At 44.8% G+C, this 12,031-nt stretch overlaps 1 pseudogene; it reads right to left on the bottom strand.

Annotated features, from left to right (window-relative positions):
• Nucleotides 1–667: 667 nt before the first annotated feature.
• LOC135515535 (uncharacterized) overlaps nt 668–12,031 on the bottom strand; it is a 26,271-nt pseudogene continuing 14,907 nt past the window's right edge.

Here is a 12,031-nt window from a genome sequence, read left to right as displayed (position 1 = left end):
TTAATTTTTATTGTTTATTTCACTTTATATATTATCTACCTCACTTGCTTTGGCAATGTTAACACATGTTTCCCATGCCAATAAAGCCCTTTGAATTGAATTGAATTGAATAAAGAGAAACCAGCAGGTTGAAGCCATCTGGGAAAAGGACTCCCATGGGTAACTTTACAATAGGTCTTATAACAAAATCAAAACACCATCTTAATATATTTTTTTATGTACAGTACCAAACATTCATACAACATGTATTTATATAATATTTAGGTAGTAAATTAGGAGTTATTTGAGAGAGTGGACAGTCTCTAACATGGCTACCAACTGGCTCTGCCACCTGTGACTGCTCTGGACTGGCTCCTCACAGAGCCACCGTGTCTGTCTGTTTCCTTCTTCTCTGGCCCACACTGCTGGTTTCACAGAGCCACCGTGTCTGTCTGTTTCCTTGTTCTCTGGCCCACACTGCTGGTTTCACAGAGCCACCATGTCAGTCTGTTTCCTTCTTCTCTGGCCCACACTGCTGGTTTCACAGAGCCACCATGTCTGTCTGTTTCCTTCTTCTCTGGCCCACACTGCTGGTTTCACAGAGCCACCATGTCTGTCTGTTTCCTTCTTCTCTGGCCCACACTGCTGGTTTCGCAGAGCCACCATGTCTGTCTGTTTCCTCTCTCTGGCCCACACTGCTGGTTTCACAGAGCCACCATGTCTGTCTGTTTCCTTGTTCTCTGGCCCACACTGCTGGTTTCACAGAGCCACCATGTCTGTCTGTTTCCTTGTTCTCTGGCCCACACTGCTGGTTTCACAGAGCCACCATGTCTGTCTGTTTCCTTGTTCTCTGGCCCACACTGCTGGTTTCACAGAGCCACCATGTCTGTCTGTTTCCTTGTTCTCTGGCCCACACTGCTGGTTTCACAGAGCCACCATGTCTGTCTGTTTCCTTGTTCTCTGGCCCACACTGCTGGTTTCACAGAGCCACCATGTCAGTCTGTTTCCTCCTTCTCTGGCCCACACTGCTGGTTTCACAGAGCCACCATGTCTGTCTGTTTCCTTCTTCTCTGGCCCACACTGCTGGTTTCACAGAGCCACCATGTCAGTCTGTTTCCTTCTTCTCTGGCCCACACTGCTGGTTTCACAGAGCCACCATGTCAGTCTGTTTCCTTGTTCTCTGGCCCACACTGCTGGCTCTCTTCATCTGGTACACCACCTTAGCTGCCTCATCAGAGAGGGCCTGGGAGCAAACACAGGGAGAGGTGTCAGGTGAGTGTGTGTGTGTGGACTAGACATAGGTTTACGGGAGTAGACTCAGAGGCCTGTAGGTCCTTGGTCTTGCTCTCGTCTTGGAGAAATTGAGAGGGAGGGCGTGACAGGAAGAGCGATATGGGGGGAAAGAGAGAAAGATATTGGGGGACAGAAAGATATTACACAATAGATTTAGCACAGTGACACAATGAGGATATCCTCATTTGTGTAGTAGGAGGTTTTTCTATCATATTCTATCCTGAGGCAAATGTCTCTCTTTTCATTCTCTCTATCAATGTCTTGAAAACTATCCTTTTGCCTCAGGAAGTTAGATCATTCTGTGAAAGAGCAAGAGAGAGAGAGAGAGAGAGAGAGTGATAGAGAGACAGAGTTTGATTGAGTGATTTAATTTATTGATTGGTTGGTTGATCAATCGATTGATTGTTTGATCGATTAAAGGTCCAATGCAACTGTTTTTATCTCAATATAATTTCTGGGTTCTGTGATTGTTTTAAAACTAAAATGTAAATAGAAGCAATTTCTCAAGCAAGAATTTTGCTCGGACTGTCTGGGAGTGGTCTGAATGGAAACACAAAATGATCTGATATCGGCAGAGCGGTTTGGAACTCTCTTTCTTATTGGTCCATTAAAGTGGAACTGACAGTATTTTAGCAACATTAAATCTCATTAAAATCTGTTAATTTACAACCCCAGGAAAAGTATGACATAAAAAGAATATTAATCTAACTGGAGAGCACTTAGATATGGTCATTTTCACGTTTTCTGAAATTCTTAGAATGTCTGGGGATTACATATACTAAGACATATGTGAAAAATCTATTGCAACATAGAGTGGGAAAACGATTCTATAGCAATATAGAGTGGGAAAGCGATTTTATAGCAATATAGAGTGGGAAAGCGATTCTATAGCAATATAGAGTGGGAAAGCGATTCTATAGCAATATAGAGTGGGAAAGCGATTCTATACCAATATAGAGTGGGAAAGCGATTCTATAGCAATATAGAGTGGGAAAGATATTCTATACCAACATAGAGTGGGAAAGCGATTCTATACCAATATAGAGGGGAAAGATATTCTATACCAATATAGAGTGAAAGCGATTCTATGCCAATATAGAGTGGGTAAGTGATTCTATACCAATATAGAGTGGGAAAGCGATTCTATAGCAATATAGAGTGGGAAAGCGATTCTATACCAATATAGAGTGGGAAAGTGATTCTATACCAATATAGAGTGGGAAAGCGATTCTATACCAATATATAGTGGGAAAGATATTCTATACCAACATAGAGTGGGAAAGCGATTCTATACCAATATAGAGTGGGAAAGATATTCTATACCAATATAGAGTGGGAAAGCGATTCTTATGCCAATATAGAGTGGGTAAGTGATTCTATACCAATATAGAGTGGGTAAGTGATTCTATACCAATATAGAGTGGGAAAGCGATTCTATGCCAATATAGAGTGGGAAAGCGATTCTATACCAATATAGAGTGGGAAAGTGATTCTATACCAATATAGAGTGGGAAAGCGATTCTATACCAATATAGAGTGGGAAAGATATTCTATACCAACATAGAGTGGAAAGCGATTCTATACCAATATAGAGTGGGAAAGATATTCTATACCAATATAGAGTGGGAAAGCGATTCTATGCCAATATAGAGTGGGTAAGTGATTCTATACCAATATAGAGTGGGACAGCGATTCTATAGCAATATAGAGTGGGAAAGCGATTCTATACCAATATAGAGTGGGAAAGTGATTCTTTACCAATATAGAGTGGGAAAGCGATTCTATACCAATATAGAGTGGGAAAGATATTCTATACCAACATAGAGTGGGAAAGCGATTCAAACCAATATAGAGTGGGAAAGATATTCTATACCAATATAGAGTGGGAAAGCGATTCTATGCCAATATAGAGTGGGTAAGTGATTCTATACCAATATAGAGTGGGTAAGTGATTCTATACCAATATAGAGTGGGAAAGCGATTCTATAGCAATATAGAGTGGGAAAGTGATTCTATACCAATATAGAGTGGAAAAGCGATTCTATGCCAATATAGAGTGGGTAAGTGATTCTATACCAATATAGAGTGGGAAAGCGATTCTATACCAATATAGAGTGGGAAAGATATTCTATACCAACATAGAGTGGGAAAGCAATTCTATACCAATATAGAGTGGGAAAGATATTCTATACCAATATAGAGTGGAAAAGCGATTCTATACCAATATAGAGTGGTAAAGATATACTATACCAATATAGAGTGGGAAAGCGATTCTATGCCAATATAGAGTGGGTAAGTGATTCTATACCAATATAGAGTGGGAAAGCGATTATATCACCCCAATAGATCCACAGACAATGCAATCGCCATCGCATGCACACTGCCCTAACCCATCTGGACAAGAGGAATACCTATGTAAGAATACTGTTCATTAACTACAGCTCAGCATTCAACACCATAGTACCCTCCAAGCTCATCATCAAGCTCGGGGCCCTGCGTCTGAATCCCGCCCAGTGCAACTGGGTCCTGGACTTCCTGACGGGCCGCCCCAGGTGGTGAAGGTAGGAAACAACACGCTGATCCTCAACACAGGGGCCCCACAAGAGTGGATGCTCAGCCCCCTTCTGTACTCCCTGTTCACCCATGATTGCATGACCATGCTCGACTCCAACTCAGCCTGATTACCAACAATGACGAGACAAGCTACGGGAGGAGGTGAGGGCCCTGGCGTTGTGGTGCCAGGATAATAACCCTCAACAAAATAAAGGAGCTGATCGTGGACTTCAGGGAAACAGGAGAGGGAGCACGTCCCTATCCACATCGACGGGGACCGTAGTGGAGTAGGTGAAAAGCATCAAGTTCCTCGGAGTCACTGACAATCTGATATCGCGCAATTGAAAGTATTCTGTTGGGCTGTATCACCACTTGGCACGGCGACTGCAGGGTCTGCCTAACGCATCACCGGCCCCCAGGACCCATCTACAGCACCTGATGTCACAGGAAGGCCAAAACCATCATCAAGGACATCAACCACCCGAGCCACTGCCTGTTCACCTCGCTATCATCCAGAAGGCGATGGTCAGTACAGGTGCATCAAAGCTGGGAACGAGAGACTGAAAAACAGCTTCTATCTCAAGGCCATCAGACTGTTAAACAGCCACCACTAGCTGGATACCACCCAGTTACTCAACCCTGCACCTTAGAGGCTGCTGCCCCATGTACATAGATATAGGGCCTTTAGACAGACAGACAGACAGACAGACAGACAGACAGACAGACAGACAGACAGACAGACAGACAGACAGACAGACAGACAGACAGACAGACAGACAGTGAAGACAGACAGACAGTGAAGACAGACAGACAGACAGACAGACAGACAGACAGACAGACAGACAGACAGACAGTGAAGACAGACAGTGAAGACAGACAGACAGTGAAGACAGACAGACAGTGAAGACAGACAGACAGACAGACAGACAGACAGGAAGACAGACAGACAGGAAAACAGACAGTGAAGACAGACAGACAGTGAAGACAGACAGACAGTGAAGACAGACAGACAGACAGACAGACAGACAGACAGACAGACAGACAGACAGACAGACAGTGAAGACAGACAGACAGACAGACAGACAGACAGACAGACAGACAGACAGACAGACAGACAGACAGACAGACAGACAGACAGACAGACAGACCACCTGGGAGTCTGTGGTGAGGTCGTCACAGACGGTTGTCATGGTATCGATCCAGTTTCCGTAGATACTCTCCTCCTTTGCTGGACCTCTGCTCACTGGAGACAAGAGGTTATAGGGTTAACAAACAAACAACACACACACACCCACCCACGCACGCACACACACACACGCACGCACACACATACAGTTGAAGTCGGTAGTTTACATACACTTAGGTTGGAGTCATTAAAACTTGTTTTTCAACCACTCCACAAATTTCTTGTTAACAAACTATAGTCGATTAGGACATCTACTTTGTGCGTGACACAAGTCATTTTTCCAACAATTGTTTACAGACAGATTATTTCACTTATCATTAACTGTATCACAATTCCAGTGGGTCAGAAGTTTACATACACTAAGTTGACTCTGCCTTTAAACAGCTTGGAAAATTCCAGAAAATGTTGTCATGGCTTTAGAAGCTTCTGATAGGCTAATTGACATCATTTGAGTCAATTGGGTGTATCTGTGGATGTATTTCAAGGCCTACTTTCAAACTCAGTGCCTCTTGCTTGACATCATGGGAAAATCAAAAGAAATCAGCCAAGACCTCAAAAAAATGGAAGACCTCCACAAGTCTGGTTCATCCTTGGGAGCAATTTACAAATGCCTGAAGGTACCTCGTTCATTTGTACAAACTGTAGTACGCAAGTATAAACACCATGGGACCACGCAGCCGTCATGCCGCTCAGGAAGGGAGACACGTTCTGTCTCCTAGAGATGAACACTGGCATCCATAGCAGCTTAATGTGTTACCTTCACTCACCAACACAAAGTGGGCCAACAAATGAATTGTCAGATACAGATACATGCAAAAAAATGTGGTCATTTCAAGGACAAGCAGACTGGGTATGTCCTTTATAAAGGTAGTGTTTACTGCCCCCATGCAGAGACTCTCCAAAGAACAGTAGTCGGAGACAATATGCAAGCAGCAGCAGTGAGAAAGACTCACTATTTATGGCTGTTCACATTATGGTTCTCTCATAACATTTCCATGTGTGTGTGTGTAACCCTTCTATATCGACGTAACCTGAAAGGCCGCTCAGCAAGGAAGAAGCCACTGCTCCACTCCAGACTACGGTTTGCAAACTTGCCCATGGGGACAAGGATTGTACTTTTGGAGAAATGTCCTCTGGTCTGATAAAACAAAAATAGAACTGTTTGGCCGTAATGACCGTTGTTATGTTTGGAGGAAAAAGGGAGACTTGCAAGCTGAAGAACACCATCCCAACCGTGAAGCAAGGGGGTGGCAACATCATGTTGTGGGGGGTGCTTTGCTGCAGGAGGGACTGGTGCACTTTATAAAATAGATGGCATCATGAGGAGGGAATTATGGGGATATACTGAAGCAACATCTCAAGACATCAGTTAGGAAGTTAAAGCTTGGTCGCGAACAGGTCTTTCAAATGGACAATGACCCCAAGCATACTTCCAAAGTTGTGGCAAAATGGCTCAACGCAGTCTCTTAAGGACAACCAAGTCAAGGTAATGGAGGGTCATTACAAAGCCCTGACCTCATCCCATAGAAAATTTGCGGGCAGAACAGAAAAAGCGTTTGCGAGCAACGAGGCCTACAAACCTCACTCAGTTACACCAGTTACTGTCAGGAGGAATGGGCCAAAATTCACCCAACTTATTGTGGGAAGCTTGTGGAAGGCTACCCGAAACATTTGATCCAAGTTAAACAATTTAAAGGCAATGCTACCAAAAACGAATTGTGCATGTAAACTAATAGTGTATGTAAACTTCCGACTTCAACTCTACATACATACATACATACATACATACATACATACATGCATGTATGTTTACATACATACATACATACATACATACATACATACATTTACATACATACATACATACATACATACATACATACATACATACATACATACATACATACATACATACATACATACACCCCTACCTGATGTCTTTGAGCAGGTCTTGCTGTGCTCTGAGTTGTCTCTGTGCCTCATGGACTCGTCCCTTCATAGTTAACCTGGCACACAGCTGGGCACAGTGGACCCCTAACACTGACATGTTCAGACTGCCTGCCCACACCCAGCTAGACAGAGAGAGAAGGGGACAGCAGGAGAGAGAGAGAAGGGGACAGCAGGAGAGAGAGAGAAGCGGGGGGGGGGCATTTAGTGTGTGTGTGTGTTAGTCTGTGTGTGTGTGTGTCTGTGTGTGTGTGTGTGTGTGCGTGTGTGTGTTAGTCTGTCTGTGTGTGTGTCTGTGTGTGTGTGTTGTTAGTCTGTCTGTGTCTGTGTGTGTGTGTGTAGTCTGTCTGTGTGTGTGTGTTAGTCTGTGTGTGTGTGTGTGTGTGTTAGTCTGTGTGTGTGTGTGTTAGTCTGTCTGTGTGTGTGTGTGTGTGTTGTTTGTGTGTCTGTGTGTGTGTGTGTGTGTTAGTCTGTCTGTGTGTGTGTGTGTGTGTCTGTTTGTGTGTCTGTGTGTGTGTCTGTGTGTGTGTGTGTATGTCTGTGTGTGTGTGTGTCTGTGTGTGTGTGTGTGTCTGTGTGTGTGTGTGTGTGTGTCTGTGTGTGTGTGTGTGTGTGTGTCTGTGTGTGTGTGTGTTACCTGCTGGTTGTAACCCGTCTCTGTTCAGTAATGATGCGTGTTACTTTCTGTTGATCTCTGGTGGTGAAGGACAGCTGTAGCTGGAACGGTAGTCTGTCTCTACGCATGAAACCTGTACAACACACACACACGAACGCATGCACACACATACACATAAAGTGACCGCTTAAGGAATACTGGGGAGAGGGTATGCGTGTTCGTGTGCGAATCTAGGTGTGTGTGTGTGTGTTCACTCACTCTCAGTACTATCAGGCTTGCAGGCAAACTGAAAGGTGATCTCTACCTCTTCTGTTACGTTTCCTATATCCCTTACTAGACAGTGGTTACACTCCTCATAGGGAAAATACCTGGGGGGGGGGGCAGAGGGAAGGATAACAAATGTTTTCATGGCTGACATAAGAGCATTGAGTTTGGGAATGAAATCCACACAAGGTGTGTGTTTGTGTGTGATACTTCACCCTGACAGAAGCAATGCTCACATGCCGTCAGCTGCTAATAACGTTGCCCTGACACCCGTCGCTAAGATGTTGTCGGCCAGAGCTGACTGGATCTCTGTTGCTACGGTACCAATGTTTACTCTGTTTACCTGTTCAGGTGAAAGAGGAGGGGAGGAGAGAGAGACAGGAGGAGGAGGGGGGGAGAACAGGAGGAGGAGGAAAGAGGAGGAGGAGATAGGTGAGGGGTGAGAACAGGAGAAAGGGGGAGGAGAGAGAGGTGAAGGGAGAGAACAGGAAGAGGAGAGAGAGAGAGGAGGTGAGGGGTGAGAACAGGAGAAAGGGGGAGGAGGAGAGAGGTGAAGGGAGAGAACAGGAAGAGGAGAGAGAGAGAGGTGAGGGGGTGAGAACAGGAGAAAGGGGAGGAGGAGAGAGAGAGGTGAGATATGAGATCAGGAGGAGGAGGAGGTGAGGGGAGAGAACAGGGGGAGGAGGAGGAGAGAGAGGTGAGGAGAGAGAACAGGAGGAGGGGAGAGAGAGAGAGGTGATGGGTGAGAACAGGAGAAAGGGGAGGAGGAGAGAGAGAGTGAGGGTGAGAACAGGAGGGAGGAGGAGAGAGGAGGTCAGGGGGACAGAACAGGAGGAGGAGGGGAGAGAGAGAGAGAGAGGTGATGGGTGAGAACAGGAGAAGGGGGAGGAGGAGAGAGAGGTGAGGGGCGAGAACAGGAGGAGGAGAGAGGAGGTGAGGGGAGAGAACAGGAGGAGGAGGAAGAGGGGAGGGAGATAGGTGAGGGTGAGAAGAGGGAGAAGGGGGAGGAGGAGAGAGAGGTGAGGGGTGAGAAGAGGAGAAGGGGGAGGAGGAGGTGAGGGGCGGGGGCAGGAGGAGGGAGAGGAGGAGGAGAGAGAGTGAGATATGAGAACAGGAGGAGGTGAGAGAGAGGTAAGGGGAGAGAACAGGAGGGAGAAAAGGAGGGAGGAGAGAGAGGTGAGATATGAGAACAGGAGTAGGAAGAAGAGGGGGATAGGAGAGGGGAGAGGTAAGAGGAGAGGTAAGGTAATAGGAGAGGAGAGGTGAGAGGAGAGGTAAGGTAATAGGAGAGGAGAGGTAAGGTAATAGGAGAGGTAAGAGGAGGGAGAGGTAAGGTAATAGGAGGGTAAGAGGAGGAGGTAAGAGGAGAGAGGAGGTAAGAGGAGGTGAGAGGAGAGCTAAGAGGAGAGGAGAGGTAAGGTAATAGGAGAGATATGAGGAGAGGTAAGAGGATAGGAGAGGGTGTGTGTGTCTCACCTTCCTCCAGTCTGGTCAGCCAGTAGTCCCACCTCAGCCAACCTGCAGTCTGTGCCCTCAAAGGTCATCACTGAAACTATCACACTGCAGAAACAGAAAATACACGACAGATCAATCATCACCCTGCAGAGTGAAGGAATACACAGTCGACCTGAGGAGTTTTGTGATAAAGCTACTGGATGTTTGAGGGTGCGTTGTACTTTGGTGTACATGGAGGTTTTTGGGTGTACACTAACCAACTGTTAGCTAGTTAGGGGTACTAGTAACCCTCTGTTAGCTAGTTAGGGGGTACACTAACCCTCTGTTAGCTAGTTAGGGGTACACTAACCCTCTGTTAGCTAGTTAGGGGGTACACTTACCCTCTGTTAGCTAGTTAGAGTACACTAACCCTCTGTTAGCTAGTTAGTGGGTACACTAACCCTCTGTTAGCTAGTTAGAGGGTACACTGACCCTCTGTTAGCTAGTTAGGGGGATACACTAACCCTTTGTTAGCTAGCTAGAGGTACACTAACCCTTTGTTAGCTGCCTCGTTGGCTAGCTGTCTGTAGAAGTAAGGTGACTTGTGGGAGGAGAAAGGGGCGGGACTCTCCTCCATCTCACCCAATCCGATGTTAGCTCGCCTCTGTCTGTACACAATATCACCTATAGGTCAACCAATCACAGAACACAGAACACTGAGAGGTTATAATTGGTCATAACAATGACATAGGAGTTGACAGAAATGAGACATGATGTCTGATAGGCTGTCAGAATTTCAATGAGGCATCTGATTGGTTGTGATACTGAAAGTGAACTGCTGTTGGATGGAACGCTCAGCTCTGACTGACCTTTGACCCCACGAATCGAGACGCCATGGCAACGAGACCAAGGCTGCAGGACCCAGCGCTGTAGCCCCGTGTTCACGCAACCTTTAGAGATGGAGGGAGGGAGAGAGAGAGAGAGACAGAGAGCGAGAGAGAGAGAGAGAGACAGAGAGAGAGAGAGAAGGTTAGAAAGGAAGAGAGATAGTTTTAATAAGACATACAGATAGACAGGCAGTCAGTCAACCAGGCAGGCAGTCAATCAGCCAGACAGTCAACCAGCCAGACAGGCAAACCGACGGACAAACACCCAGACAGAAACCAACGGACGGACGGACGGACAGAGAACCAGCCAGACAGACACTCACTCTTTGACTCTCAGTGACAGGTGTTGGTAGCTCTCAGCTATACAGTGTGGAGTGTGGTACTGTTGACCCTGTTGTCTCAGATAGTCATAATCAATGAGAGCCCAGTCCCTCAGAGAGGCTGGTACACCTGAACCATCACCATACACTACTACCTAGAGAGAGAGGGATATAGGGAAGATGATAATAACAATAACAAATATATGCAACAGGTAGGCCTGTTAGTTGGTACAAACATAGACGATGGGAACCTAAGCTTCTCCAAAAGTCAATTTAATTCAAATTGGTTAAAATGATGTAATTACTCCTGTCTATACAGAAATACATAAAATGATTGAAAATTGTACACCCGAGAGGATGATGTAGCCACAAAGCTGTGGATTGTTTTAAATCACAAGTGCATAGCCTACAATTGGAGCTCACAATGTCGATAGTGGGTGTGGAAAACAATCAAATAACTGATTGTTGAATAATTGTCAGAGAGAGAGAGAGAGAGAGAGAGATAAGAGAGAGAGAAAAAACATTTTCAACATTTTATCAATGAATTAGCAGACATGTTGGACCATTCTCCAGCCCCAAGACTCACACTATTTGTCACAGAGATAAACTACCTGCTATATGCTAATGATTTGGTTCTTCTATCACCAACCAAAGACATTCTAGAACAATATTGCCATAATTGGGCCCTGCCAGTCAAAAAATAAAATAAATAAATAATGATCCCCCCCCCAACACACAAATATAAATTCACCCAGAACAACACCATCATTGAACACACAAAACATGACTCTCATACCTTAGTCTGCCCATATTAGCATCGGAAACTTGAATATGGCAGCATCGTATGCAATAATGTCATAATTCTGTTGTTGATAGCTAGATTTTATGGTACAGAGTAGGTTATCTTGTCATAATTCTGTTGTTGATAGCTAGATTTTATGGTACAGAGTAGGTTATCTTGTCATAACTCTGTTGTTGATTACTACATGTTATGATACAGAGTAGGTTATCTTGTCATAACTCAAATACACTACTACAGTTCACAAAATCTGTGTCATACACAACTGGCTGCCAGTAGTTTTCCAGTCTGAGGCAATGTGACCATGAAACCTGTAGTAGGAACAACTAGAGCTAACACAATGTCACAGATGGTAGTAGACACTGTTGTTTCAACTGCAAGTACAACACAACACTTGTCATCCTTATTTTAAACTTTAAAGGTCCCAAATGCAGCTGTTTTTTATCCAATTTATCAAATAAGTTCTGGATAACAATTAAAGTGCTGTGATTGTTTTCAAATGGTCAAAAAAAGAAAGAAACCAAAATAGCTTCTCAATTCTCAATCAAGACTTTTTGCTCAGACTGTCTGGGAGTGGTCTGAGTTCATGGCCTAATCGGAGGGATCTGTAACCTGAATACTAGCTGTTATTGGCAAGAGAGGTTTGAAACTCTCTTTGTTATGGAGTCTATTTTAACTTATACTGCTAATGTTGTCTGGTGGTCCAAAACCCTAAACATCCATAACAAGCAAACATTTCTGGCAGCTTTTACA

The sequence above is a fragment of the Oncorhynchus masou genome, chromosome 27, assembly GCF_036934945.1.
Source record: "Oncorhynchus masou masou isolate Uvic2021 chromosome 27, UVic_Omas_1.1, whole genome shotgun sequence".
Lineage (NCBI taxonomy): Eukaryota > Metazoa > Chordata > Actinopteri > Salmoniformes > Salmonidae > Oncorhynchus > Oncorhynchus masou.
This window is presented reverse-complemented; position numbering and strand designations above follow the sequence as displayed.